Raw genomic sequence first — 15,071 nt, forward strand, 5'->3', positions numbered from 1 at the left:
TTCATGGGGAGATGGAAGTAGCCTGATGAGAAACAAAGGACCCAGGATTAGAATTAGGCAACTCGTGGTGTATGTCTACATTCCACACCCAATTATGACCTTCCAAAACAAGTCACTGCATCCTCTAAATATCCTCAATGTATAAGCCTCATTGTCCTCATACATAAAATGTAATATCATGGCCTGCCCCGTAAGGTTATTTGCTAAGTACCTGATGCTTAGTAGACATGCAATAAAGCATGGGGTACACATCGGTTTAGCAAGTGCAGGTTTTGTAGTGGTGGATGCATGACATAGTGGTGTTTTTACCAGATTCTGAAACCTTAGGGGCAGGATGGAGAGGCAGCTTCAAGGTCATCAACTAAAGGGAACTTACATGTCTTGTACAACTTCCTTTAGGATCAGCTTTCTTGCTGGCTTGAATAGGCGGTCAGCAATGCAGAACAAAATATAAATTTTCTCTCTCCTGTATTATTCAGAGTTCTGTAGAGGGACAGAACTAATAAGATAGATGTATAATACATACAAAAGGGAGTTTATTAAGGAGTGTTGACTCACACGATCACAAGGTGAACTTCTACAATAGGCCATCTGCAAGCTGAGGAGGAAGGAAGACAGTCCAAGTTCCAAAATCTCGAAAGTAAGCAAGCCGACAGTGCAGCCTTCAGTCTGTGGCCAAAGGCCTGAGAGCCCCTGGAAAATCACTGGTGTAAGTTCAAGAGTCTAAAAGCTGAAGAACTTGAAGTACAATGTTAGAGGGCAGGAAGCATCCATCGTGGGAGAAACATGAAGGCCGGAAGACTCAGCGAGTCTGCTCATTCCACTTCCTTCTGTGTGCTTCATCCTAGCCACGCTGGCAGCTGATTAGATGGTGCCCACCCAGATGGAGGGTGGGTCTGCCTTTCCCCGTTCACGGACTCAAATGTTAATCTCCTTTGGCAACACCCTCACAGACACACCTAGGAACAATAGTTTGCATCCTTCAATCCAGTTAAGTTGCCACTCCATATTAACCATCACATCTCCTGAACTGAAAGAAGCAAATAAAGCCAAAATAAACTACTTTCTTCAAAACCGGAAAGGTGGGTGTAGGTTTTACCATGAGTCAGGTGGTAGTAACCAGAATCAAGCTGATGTCCACAGACTTGAAATTTCCTTTAGTGGCACTTAGGGAGGAGGAAGAGTGTTAACAACAACCAAGGCAAAAATAGTAAGAAGGACTAAAGAAATAAACCAGCATCATATGAACAAACCCCCATGGTCCTGGTTTCTAGCTGTCTCAGAAAGGGCCAAAGTGAGCATCGACAGAGTGTAAAAAAGTGAATAAACTGTAGAATCCAGATAATGCTGGTTCTAGCATGAACTGAGTATGTGGCCTTGTGAAAAAAATGACTTAAGTCCTGTTTCTTCATCTACAAGGTAAAGAGCTCCCCTATCCCTGGGCTGTTGCACCTGGAAGTGTTTTGTGGATACTTCACACACAGTAGCTGGTCAGTGTGCATGTGTCCTCCCCAGTTCAGTGTGTGCTGGTGCACAGGACAGTGGGAGTGGCCTTAGGATTACTTAAGAAGCTTTTTCTAACTGAAAGATTCAACTTTAGTCCACTGTGCATTAGGAAAAAGCTCCTTCTGTTATACTGGTGGGTGCCCTGGCAGTGACAATATTCTCCTACAAATAGGGAGGCCATTAAATGTATTGTTCATACAGGGACACTTTAGATAATAAAAGTGAGGAGGAGGACAGGTTACTGATGATCGCACTGATGCAAAAAGCAAATGACTTGTGCGGTCATCCTCACTAAAGGGATGTAAAAGGATCACTGCAGAGTCTTCCCCCAAACTCACACTGCCACTGCATCTCCTGCCCCAAGAACCATCTCTATTGCAGCTGACTCAACTCCTCAAAGCCACAATAGGCACCCCTAAGCCAAGCCTGCCAGCACCCACAATGACCTACATCAGGGTCCTTTCTCATTCTGTTATGACTGGCCGTTCCTCTGCCTTGCCCACTAGGCTCTAAGCTCCATAAGGTCACTTCTTGTGTCTCTGCACACTCTTGTCCTTAGCACTGGGTTTAGGAGCTGGTACACAGGGATATTCCCAAATTGGGAGGATTTGTCATTTATGCTCTTTACTCTGCCTTTACTAAACACATGTGAGAAAGGACTGAAGGCAAATTGAACATTTTTTATGACTTTCAAATAGTCTCAATTGTGCACAGGTAGGCATGTATCCAAGCAGTTGTGATCAGTGCTGGGGACACTATGATGAGTGTGTCACCATTCCTGCTGGTAAGGAATCCAGAGTCCTATACAGGAAATACCTACAGGAAGCTGACAAGAGCAGATGGAAGCCTGGGCTAGGGTGGTAGAGTAGGATGGTGACACATAAACAGATTGGGGTGTGCTTTGAAGGTAAAACCAGCAGGACTTACTGATGGACCAGATGAGGGAGTTTATGGGAAGAGAAGAGACAAGTTTAACTTCCAGACTTGGGGCCTGATCAAATGGGCACATGGTGGAGCCATGGGCCAAGATGGGGAAGAACTGACATGAGACAGGCTTGGGAGAAGAAGTATGGTCATGGGAGGGAATCAAGAGTTTTGCTTTGGCCACGTTAGGTGGGAGATGGTCCATCAGCCAACCAAATGCAGATGCCAGGCATGCCCATGGGATGTGTCTGGAATTCAGAGAAGAGATCTTCCTATATACCAGGCCCTAGCAACATGCCTACAATGTCATCTGCTCTAGTTTAAGCCACACCTTGCTAATTTTAGATCCCCACCATTTCGTGTTATCATCTTCAGGCCTTTATACAGTCCTTGCTTTCTGAAGGCTTTTACGTCTCAGAGGAGGCATTGCCTTTTCCAGGTAGCCTTCTCTGATGCCCTAGGTTTAGTCACATGCCCTTACTTGGCGGCCTCACAAGACGCCACGCTTGGCTTCTCTGGCATTTATTACACTAAAATGTAATTGTCTGCTTCTCTATGTTTCTCATTCCATGTCAAGTGTCTTGGGAATAGAATTGTCTTCTCTCTCTCTCTCTCTCTATAAGCAAATGTAAGACATGGCAATGTGGAGATGGTCTGAGAATGTCTGCTGAATGAATGAGCATGACCAGCACGGGAGTGAGGGATGTAGAGACAAGTTGCCACCACGTGGAATCTCTTTAAGCTAAATCACATGTGTCAAGAACCACTCTTGTCACGAAAAGCAGGCCTGTGTCGACCAAATTTCCAGTACATATGGATTATGACTTTTCCAGTCAAAGTAATTCAGAGACCATGATAAATTAGAGGTTGATAAAAGGCTCCAGTTCAAGATTTATGGCTCTTCCAGAATTCTTTCAAGTTTTCCCAAACTTATAGGGACTGGCCTGTCTCCTGTAGCTGAAACATCTGACTCTGGTTAGGATGCTGTCCGCTGGGAGTGAGCCTCAATGTGCGGTGAACTTTTCTGGCCCTGGGAAGCTGGAGCTGGCCCTGGAAGGGGGATGTTCTTAAACATTGGTCCTGCTTGTCCCCTGTGCCCTGGATTCTTGATCAGCTGGGCCTATAGCCCACAAAATTAGAACCTCGGCTGTGACATTTCTAGGGACTTTCTGAGACCCACAGGAGTTTTGTCTAGCAGAAAAACAAATATGTGTGTGTGTGTGTGTGTGTGTGTGCATACGTGTGTGTTTTGAGGTTGCTGATCCATAAACTGTGGCTAATGTCTTCTATCTTACAGAAGCAACACAAGAATTTGCAATAAAGTTTATAAAGAACCAAGGCCAGGATGGTCTTTCTTCTCTGCAAGTAGTAACTGTGTGAGGTTGATAAAGTTGCTTTGGGTCTGAACTTGACCTGTGATTCTAAATTCTATCAATAGTTTATAAGTCCTATCAGTAGTTCTTGAGCACCTGCCATGTGTTAGGCACTGTCCTCATTTCTGGACAAACAGAAGTCAACAGGATCACCATACTTCCTGCTTTGGTGTGGTCAAAATACCATTGAGGGGTGAGGAAACAGACAGTAAATATCAAGCACATACCACTTATGTGAATTCCTTAAGAGAGATGAGTGCTGTGGAACGTGAGCCAAGGCATGGTGGTAGAGAGTGACAAGTGATGAGGTCACAGGTATAGGAGGCAGCTTCCTGAGGGCAGCTGGACATCTGAGCTGAAGCCAAATGATGAGAGGGGCCATCCAATTGCAGACCTCAGAAAGGAGCAACTTGGGAAGAGAGAGAGAGAGACTTTGTCCTTTAGATATAGTCTGGCTCTATTGCCCAGATTGGAGTGCAGAGGTGTGATCTAGGCTAATTGCAACCTATGCCTCCCAGGCTCAAGCCATCCTCACACCTCAGCCTCCTCAGTAGCTGGGACTATGGGCACGCACCCCACACCCAGCTATTTTGTTGTATTTTTTTCTAAGAGACCTTTTTTTGCCATAGTGCCCACGCTGGTCTCAGACTCCTGGGCTCAAAGGATCCACCTGCCTCTGCTTCACTAAGTCCTGGGATTACAGATGTGAGCCACTGCACTCAGCCACAAATCCACTCTTCAGAAAGCTTCCACAATGGCTTGTCTTGATAAAAAACAAACTGGCTGTGGGAGTGACAGTTCACAGGTTTCATGTTCACTTCCTCACACAGCCTCGGCCCGGTTCCAGCAGAGGCTGTGGAAGTCATTTCTCCTCCACCAGGGAGGTCCCGGGTACATGACAAGTATTGCTGAACCATCTGGTGCCAGAGCAGCGAGCCCCTCTTACCTTTGCCACCATCTCCCTGCATCTCTGACTCCAACACTCAAGTGTTTCTTTAGAAGAGAAGAACTCCTCTGCCTGCCTTTAGAATGAGAAACTCCCTTTGCTGGCTGTTAAGGGAATAACATTTTCATGGCAATTCCTTAGCTCCTGAGATATACAGAAGCAGAAGACTTCTCTTGGAGAGGCAATCTGAGAATCCTGATCCCATTAGCAACCCAATGTCCACCTCAGTCATCTCCCATGTAAAGCAGGAAGCACCTTGCAGCTCTCTGTTGAAAGGGTGCTCATCACCTGGTCGACAGCCTCTTTGATCTTGATACAAAATCCAGATTATGGGAAAATCTTGCCTTCCTTGCCCTTTAATCCTCCCAGTGTGCTCAGTTCGGCCGCTCTTGGCTGCATACCATAAGGCTAATCTTCCAGAAAGAGGCTGTTTAGGAGACTCTGCCCTCCATGCTAAGGCATCCTCCCTTCCCTTCCATATCACAGGACATGGCCTGGTGCATCCTCTCTGACTATAGACAGGCTCCTCTGAGGTCTTCCCATATTTTGCTTTTACTCCTGTTCAAGGGCATAGCCCTGAAGCAAAGATAAACCTCAGAGCTGTTCAACCAGCACTGTTCAGGGATTCACCTGTCTTGGCTTTGACCTCATTTTTTTATTAATGCAACCTACAGCCACTCTGGAGTTTTTAGTGAGTCACATCTCACCTTCCCAATTGGGAAGAGAATGTTAAATAATATTGTATCAATTCATGATAACAACATCATGCAGTTTCTAAATAGCAACCGTCAGGACCAAGCCTCAGTCTAGGGCTTGCTCGCTCCACAACCTCCCTTTTCTTCTTTGCTTTCAACAGTAAGCCTGTGTCCTTCTCCTGTTAGATATGCTTCCTCAAGGGCCTTTCTCTGATCTCGGGACAACTCAGGCCTTTGTAACAACAGCTTCTCTTTGATCCCTTTTCCATCCCAAGGGAAGGCCTTTCAGCTTGAAGGATTTCACTGCTGACCATGAGGAAATCTTTCAGGCCACCAGGTGATAAAGGAGAAGGGCAAATACCATGACCTCTTGCCCCCTCGTCCTCTGCACTGGATCCTACTCAACTTTCCCTGCACACTTGCAGGGCAGCAAGCACTGTTCTAAGCTATGTACCTGAGTCATTAGCATATTTGTCCTTGGTATGGCTCCATGAGTGTAACTACTGGTTTTTGGCTCTGTGTTTGCAAAAACTCAGACCCAAGTAAACAGCCTTGTTCATCGTCCCACATCTGGGAAATGAAATTGCCTGATTTGAACCCAGGCAGTCTGAATCCTGAACCCGTGTTCTTTCCTCGAAAAGACAAACTTCTAGAAGCTTCTGAAGTCCAGAAGCCCTCATCACTGGGTCCTGGCTCTCTCACTGGGTGGTACCCTGAAGGCCTGTCACTCCCCACCTTTGACCTCCTAAGGACTTAGCCCAATAAACCCCTTCCCATCCAGTGCCTTCCAAGGTTGTGCAGACCCCTCCTTCCCCTACTGCTAGCAAGGCTGCTCTCCTGGTCTAACCTGACCTGGACCCCAGAATCCTGTCTATAGATAAGGTAGGATCGATCAGGCCAGGGAGCATGGACTCGTTAACTCAGGACTTGATGACAATGACTGAGGTTATATGCTGAGAAACTAAGACCACCCTCAGGAAGGAAAACTCAATGCAGTCATTGTACATCAAAGCCCTTTAGGGTCCCCTGAGTCCTGAATTCTATCTTTGGGGGTCCATGTCTAAGAATATAAGCCAGGATCCATTAAGGTGTTAATCACTTCTGGGCCGTCCATCCCTGTGTCTGTCCACTGCTCTGAAAGCCGTCCTTCCTTCTTCTGACTTAGCCACTCCTCCCAATAAAGGCAAAATATTCCCTTAGAGACTAATCTCAGCAACATGAAGCTACACAAAAACTAACCATTTAAACTTGTATAGTACCCCCATAGGAAGCAGCTCCCAGCCTCTTGAAATTTGGATTCAAGCTGCTATCACTTCTGTATGCTCATGTTGGAACACAGAAAGGTGGACATGATTGAAATTTGCATTTAAATGGAAATGGTTAAAGGTAAAGGCCCAATGTTTAGAGAAATGAGAGTATCCATTTTTCTAAGAGGGAAGCTGAGTATTATTGTATACCATTAAAGTGTCACTGAGCCAAAATATGTTTAGAAATATTAGATGCTGGTACTGCACACAGAGTGGAGACTGGCATTTGGAAATGACTCCACACCATAAATGAATCTAAGTGAACCCTGCATCAAGCACATTTGCTTATAATATGTCTGCCACCATTACCTAATTCCAGCCCTGTTCACTAAGCAGTAGAAGTTCTATTAGACAGTGTTCTGCTACTTTTCAATTGTGATAAATGCTGAACTGGTTCATCAGCATACAACTTGGCAACACAGTCCATCTTCCATAGGATACACTAGAGAGACCTGAAAATGTTTGGCTGAGGTCTTACCAAAAATGTCATGTGGATTTCATCCACAGTACGTGAGCAGTTAATGAGCCAAAAGGAAAGAGAGCTTAAGGATGTAGAAAATGTTGTCTGCCCTTAGCAGTCTGGACAATTGTATCCACTCTACAGCGGTATTAGGAAACTCCCAGGTATTCATCACTAATAGCATCTGATCATTATCCCTTTCTCATGCCCCAAGTCCATCATGAGGCCAACAGGGTTCTATTCCTTGACTTCTCACTCCAAAACTCAGCCCGATGACTATTCTTATCACCAGGTCAGAAGGCTACGGAGAACTGAAGGGTCTTCACATGCACACAAATGCTTTACCTGGAAGTGAGCCATATTTCCTTAGTTCACAACACATTGGCCCAAGCTGTTGCAGAGTTCCTGAAACAGACTTACCCTGTGCCCAGAAGTTGGAGACAAGGAAATATTAGGTGAGCAGCACCTGCAGCTACACATCACCTTTCTGTAGCTGCTGTCAGGTGAGGAGAAAGTGGGGAAGTTGCCTATGAGGGAAGGCAAATGTTATCTTAAAAGTTATGCTTGGGATTGTCTTAGGCCATTCAGGCTGCTGTAACAGAATACCATAGACTGGGAGGTCTATAACTGACAGCAACCTATTCCTCACAGTTCTGCACCCTGAGAAGTTCAAGATCAAAGTACTGGCACTTACAGTGTCTGGTGGGGGCCTGTTTCCTGGTTCATAGATGGCTGTCTTCTCACTGTATCCTCACATGGCAAAATGGGCAAACAAGCTCTCTGGGGTCCCTTTGATAATCTCATTCTTGAAGACTCTGCCCTCATGACTTAATCTCCTCCCAAAGGCCCCCCTCCAAATATCCTCACACTGGGGGCTAGGATTTCAACATATGAACTTGCAGGAACACAAACATTTTGTTTATAGCAAGGAAGAAGGGCTGAGATAGAGAAACAAAAACACAACCAAAAAAGAAATTGAGTCTATGTCAGCTTGGAAGTATTGAGAAAGAGTACAGGCTGGAGACAAGGTTCATAGCTGAGACAACTTGGAGAGCAGAGGGAGAGTAGGTGAACAGCTGAGGCTGAAACACTTGGAATCTAAATCCCGCAAACTGCATGTGGAGACTTTTAACATTACGAAGAGGCATGATGCCTCATGAGACAGAGATAGCCCCTTAGGAGAATTAAGTTGAACCAGAAAGCAGGCTAGAATACCATGCTATCAGGTGTGGTGGTTGTAATTTTAGGAAAGTATTTGTTAGTTTAAACAAATAAACATTGTGCAAAATACATAAAACATAACAGAGATCACATGAAGAGTTCATGCATCCCAAGTGCTTGGTCTGTTTTCTGGCTATCACACCACTATTTATAAAGTGAATAATTATTAGCTCATTCATTCCACAGATATTTTTAAGAGCTTTATTATTAGAGCTTAGAACAATGGCTAATGTATACTAGGTGTTTAACAAAGGTTTGTGGATGGGCTTAATAAACGACTCTGTCCTCTGAGCCAAATGCTGTACTCTCTGCAGAGAAAGAAATGAAGCTGACAGCAGGCATCATTTCAGCCTCCAGGAGCTTACACATAGACCCACATCACAACGAACCAAATTACAGTGGGATCAAGGCTGACACGTGGCATGAGAATGGTCAAATCTGCTTACTTTATGCTAGATACTCTTTTAAATGCCTTACCCATATTAATGTATTTAATCCTCAAAATCGCTATCCGAGATGAGAATCAGATATAGATCCACAATATTGATGTGGCTCAGTGTACCTAATTATCATGCCTAAGGCCACAGAAGTAGCAAAAGGATGTGCCAGGATTTAAACCAAGGTGCCTGGCTCCAGTGCCCACAACTATAATAAAAACATTATAGAGGTGCCAAGGAAGAAGTTGCTATTTCTGCAGAGAATGAGAGCTGATGCACTATCTGGGAAAATATCTCTTTGGAGATGTTATTTAACCTGGGCCTTGAAGGATAAGTAAATGTGCATCGATAGCATTGAGAAGGCATAGTCCGAGGAAATCATATCTATAGGGCCTGGGAGTTGATATCATTTTAGCAGATTCTGAGTCCTTACAGCAAGGACTATCTCTGTTATTTGGTGTCTCTGATCCCAGTATCGTCTGTGATTAGCACACAACCATATTTTATCGAATCTAAGATATCATCAATTGTAAGATGAAACAATATCTTAAGTACCACCAATAAAAAAGTAGGAAAAAAAGAACATTGATAATAAAACCACAGCACAATTCTTTCTTATTACTTAGAAATTGTATTTCACACTTACAAAAGAAATCCTTTAGATTTAAGTAGATGTAGATTTTCATGATATATAATTCTTGTGATAAAAAGGGAGGTATGGTCTCAATAGTTTTAAAACTTGTTCACAGGTTGCAACTTTCTTGAGTCGCTTTTCCAGTTGGAGTCTGTGTTTGTTCCAGAGTGTTTGTTCTTCTGCCATCAAGAATGATGATGATGCAGTGTTGCTTAAAAGAATCCATAAAAGAACAAAGGTTATTGATGCCAGACAATTAAGTTGTCTTTGCAATTATGGACAGCTGGCCTATTTTTGACTCCTATTTGGGAATGTTGATAAACCCAATTGGTTCACCACTTCCCACAACTGTTTGAGTCCAGGGATTAAAAAAACAAGCTGTGCCCTTAAATCTTGGTTACCATTATGTCCAGGTTACCATTATCTCCGAGAATCTGCAAGTTGCAATACAGGTCCTCTGATGTACATATGCATGCAGGCTGTGTCCACTGTGTCATCAGTGCTCCTTGGCATACAGTGTTGAGAATGTGTCCTGGAAGTATGTCATTGATTTTAAGGTACATCCCAATTTCGGAGATGCTAGATTCTGTGCTTTGTAAAATTATTGAAAGATAGAAATAAAAACTGATAAATTTCTGTTGTATAAATAGAAGAATGAGAGTTTGAAAGATCCTGAATGTCAGGGGGGAAAAAAATACTATTTTAGATTTGAACTTGTTCTAAAGAACACAAAGTCTCCAGAAATTATTAGGATGGGAGCACTTGGAATATGCGATGGTAGGATCTGATCTTGATTTTAAAATCAAGAACTACTGGAAAGAAAAAGAAAATCCTCAAAACTTGAGAATCCCATTGTCTAAAATAATTAGGGATGTTCATAAAACAAGACGGAGTCTGCTGAGTGGATCATATGGGTCTTCCTCAGGATGAGACACCTGAGGGACTGGTTGCGCATGCACCCAGAATGCTGGTGGGAGTGATTTGCATGTCGCCCTCCTGGAAAGCAGGGGTCAGGTGAAATTCGCCTCCAGGTCCCTTGGAGCCCATGGAGTCTGCATTCAATAAGCAGTGCTGTTGTTGCTTATGTTTCCAGACCCAATAGAGTCTGCGACGATATGCGCACTCCTGGGGCTTTTCCAGGGGCTGTCTAAACACATCCTCAGGACTTTTCCCTGCTGTTTACAATATCGTAATATTTATGAATTTATAAATGGAGTGACCATGGCCTCATTTGCCAAATCCTGATACAAAGAACAGATTCAGAGGAATCAAAGTCAGACTGAGGGAATTTCAAAGCAAAGAATATACTATTTTAAAAGCTCCACATTCAAATGGGTTTGAAAAGACTTAGGACAATTTATAGTTAATGGTAGTATTAGCTAACGTTTATTGGTCACTAGTTATGAGCCATAAGTTTAATTATGTCTCAATCTCACGTTAGAAAGTAGATTCAATGATCGTTTTGTCTCACAGAGGAGAAACGTGAGGCTCAGAGTTTAGGAAACTGGTTCCTGGAGCTGGCAAGGGGTGAAGGCCCAATGGGAGCTCAGACTATTTGACCCCTGAATCCCAGGTCTGTACTTCTACATGGCATTTTCCAAATTCCCAGCTCTTGTGTTTTCTGGATCTATCACTTATCAGCTCTGTGCCCTCTGGCAAGTTAGTTTACTCCTCTGGCCTCAGTTTCCCCATTTGCAGTGTGGTGGTAGTAAAAACACCTATCTCTTTCCATTGATGTAAAGCTTAAAGAATTGGAAGGGTGTGTAGAACAGTGCCTGGCTTGGGGTAAGTGCTCAGTAATTTGGCTCAGTAAGGCAACATACTACATTATTATTGTTAGCCCATCACTCCCTCTGATAATGTTTCTAGCTAACAAATGGGCCACAGCCTCTCTCTTCCCCCATGCAGCCTAATTGTCCCAACAGTAGTCCTGCTGATGCTTTCTCTTGGAACTCCAATATTTAAGGTGCTCTCACAATTCACATCTTGAACTATCTAAATCAGTTCTTCATTAGTGAACCTGGCCACCTTATGGTGGTATTGAGGTATCATCTTGTGCTTATCATCAGTGCTTGGCTCATCTATCACCAAGAAGCTAAATCTGGCCACTGTCTCTCTTTGTATCATCTGTGAGTTAAGAGTGGTTTTTATATGTTTTAATGATTGGGAAAAACAAATAATATTTTCCAACATGTAAAAAATCCAAATCTCAATGTCCACAAAGAAAAATTTATTGGAATGCAGTCATGTCCATTCATTTACATATTGTCCATGATGGCTTTCACACTACAGTAGCAGACTTGAGTAGTTGCAACAGGCACCGTATGGTCTGCAAAGCCTCAACTATTTACTATCTAGTCCTTCACAGAGAAAGTTTACTGACCTTTGTCTTGGTCATTAGTAGCAAAGCTAGCCATAGAACCTACACCTCCTCCCTTCACTCTGGAACATACTCTTTATATTAGTTCATTTTCATACTGCTATAAAGAAATACCTGAAACTGGGTAATTTATAAAGAAAAGAGGCTTAATTGACTCGCAGTTCCACAAGGCTTGGGAGACCTCAGGAAACTTACAATCATGGCAGAAGTGGAAGGGGAAGCAAGGCACGTCTTACATGGTGGCAGAGGAGAGAATGAGGGCAGGCGATGCACAAGACATTTATCAACCACAAGATCTTATGAGAACTCACTCACTATCACAAGAACAACAAGGGGGAAATCCACTCCCATGATCCAATCACCGCCCACTAGGTCCCTCCCTAGACATGTGGGAATTACAATTCAAGATGAGATTTGGGTGGGAACACAGAGCCAAGCCATATCACTTGTTTATCCCGTCTCCATCCTTACCCCCTAAGGATTATACAGCACAATACTGTGACCATACAAATTCCTCATTAGTGTTTCCTTGATGACTGACATAAAACTCACTTTTTACAATTGCCTTATTTTTACTTTGGAACCTAGTTTATATATATTCTTTGCATTTAATTGTATTGATCGATCGGTTGATTGTTCTATTTATTACTTGATGCCTCATTTAGTCTATGATTTGGCATGAAGCACTAGGTCTTATTCATTGGGTTCTACTAAGCTGTTTCAATAAGAGTTATTCACATGGGTAGCAGTCTCTAATCTGAATACGGGCTTCTTTCTTTTTGCCTGCTTTGTTGAGATAAACCCAGTCCTGAACTCAGTGCCTCAAAAGGATTTTGATAACGAGATATTCAGACAGTTCCTAACTCCCTTTCCTGGATCTCCTCCCCCAACCCCTTTAGCTATAATTTCTTACCTATTGGGGGTGGGTTAGCAGATATTCAAATGGGGTTCAATGAATAAAAAGACCCTGTGAGAAAGAATTCACCAGGGTAATACATCCATTGCCCTTCCGACTTTTGTAAATTTCATATCTCTTTCAAAATATTGTTCATGTCATTTCTTCCCTACATGAAAAGTAGCCCATATCACATGTAGAACATATCCATTAAAGATTTCTTTAACGTCCACCTACTGAAATGGCATTTTTTTTTTTTTTACTTGGAAAGACTTCAACGGGTTGCACTGCCAGGGACCAAAAATAAGATTTTAATTGAAATACAGATAAGATAGGAGCCTTTAATTTACTTTCTCCCTAAGCAACAGGACTTTTCTGGCTGCATCTGATAGATGACTTTTCCCCCTTCTTTCTTTTTCAGCCTAAGCTAGAGCAAAATTATCTTATCTTCAGATGAAATATTTTAGGGATTTGGGGATTTTCTGTGCCTCAGGACAAAGGACAGTGTTTGTGAAAAGATCACTGTCCTCTTTTGGAGGCAAATTTCATCCTTATTGAAATTCTGATGTTAGAAAAAGTCTGCCATCTCATTACCATCTTGCATGCCACACATTTTATGTGTGCTTATAGATGGGCACAAGAATATTAGGGGCAAGGGAGAGAAAGAACACAAAGAGATTTCCCCTGCAATCATGTCAGATGAGACATCTTTCTTCACCAACAAAAGTGTTTGTATAAAATGTGATGCTATAAAAGTGAATTATGTTATTCTTACTGGGGGCTCCAAGGAACAATGCGTTCTGGACCATGAGATCATTGTCATGACTTTCAGAGTAAATAACACAGATTCCTCTTCTTAGCCTCCTGTCCATGTGCACACCAGTGCTCTCCCTCCTCCATCCAGCCCAGGGCCATCAGCCTCAGGTCTGACGGAACAGCAGGGACTGATAGAGAAAGGCACATAAACCACATGACACAGATTTGCAAGGCCAAAGATAATTGAATTACCTGGTTGTCTGCGGTGATGAATATAAGTCGTAGAAACAGGATGCATAGTCTCCTTTTACTGCATTCCTGGCTGCAGTTCCAGCTCATAGTTTCCATGCTGGCACCAAATGGCCACAACTCCACTATATTGGCCATTTCTGGCCCCAAATGATCTCTCAAAGACTCCTTGAAATACAGCTTTGAAATCACCCTTGCACTTCATAGACACTAGATGATAGGTCGTCACTTCCATATGTGATGCAATTTTACAAAATATTTCATTTTATGATTGCATGGATTATGCAGACTTTATTAGTTCTGAATTGGGCTTGACTTCAAATAATATCTGTTAATAATCTACATACTTGTTTTTGTCTTTTGCCCTCCATGGTCAGGCAAATCCTGCCTACTTTTATTTGGTAGTTCCAGCTCCCACTTTCCTGGCTAATATGTGAACACCATGCAAAGAATCATCATCATCAAAAACATATTTGGTCCTTAATTGGACATTGGATAAAGCAGAAAGCATGCTGGGGAAAATCATGGCATATTTGAAAATACACAAGAATTAGTGTCAGAGCTCAATGGGATTTGAGCCCTAGTCACGTCTTGAGAAGATGCTAAAAGTCCCCAGTATCTCACTTCCAAAATGGAAGATATAAAGCTCACCCCAGGGCTTGTAGCTGGGCTGAATGGACTTAATGGTTATATAAGTACCTGGCATAGGCACTGGTACAAGTGACCCACCAACATGAATTCACTCCTTTTTCTGTTTTCAATGGATGGATTAGCTGAGCCAGAAATTACACCATTTCATTGTCATCCTCCTTTGTTTGTCTATTTGTTCTTCTTCCTAGGAGAATTGAGAGGTTGGGAAGACTGTAATCTGTAAGCTCTGGAAACACAAGAACTACTTGTGTTTACTCATCATTGAGTTTCCAGCACCAGGCCAAGCCTGATGCAAGGTTCTTTTCTATTGAGAGAATGTGAAGATGTACCTTAATGACAAATACTCCCCTATCTCATCAACAAGCCAAAGGAAGAGGCAGGTTCTACAGTCAGTTCTGCCATACTGTGACATCTGTGTTCCTAAAAATCACTCACAATCCCAGGGATTAGAGAGGAAATTAGGCTGGGGCACAATATTCAAACACTTCATCAGGGACACATTTTTAAAACTATATGACCTAATAGAAGAGATACTGCCCTTTTGCACCTGTTAAGTAGTTAATAAATATATGCATGCTACAATAAATACAACACTTTCTTTGAGAAAGGCCTGAAGCTTGCTTGTGGAAGTGGGCCT

At 42.9% G+C, this 15,071-nt stretch overlaps 1 long non-coding RNA gene across 1 annotated transcript in view; it reads left to right on the forward strand.

The window, feature by feature from the left end:
- LOC126958212 (uncharacterized) overlaps positions 1–15,071 on the forward strand; it is a 52,356-nt gene that overhangs the window by 20,228 nt on the left and 17,057 nt on the right. The gene's annotated exons all lie outside the window — the stretch shown is intronic.

The sequence above is a fragment of the Macaca thibetana genome, chromosome 7 (assembly GCF_024542745.1).
Source record: "Macaca thibetana thibetana isolate TM-01 chromosome 7, ASM2454274v1, whole genome shotgun sequence".
Lineage (NCBI taxonomy): Eukaryota > Metazoa > Chordata > Mammalia > Primates > Cercopithecidae > Macaca > Macaca thibetana.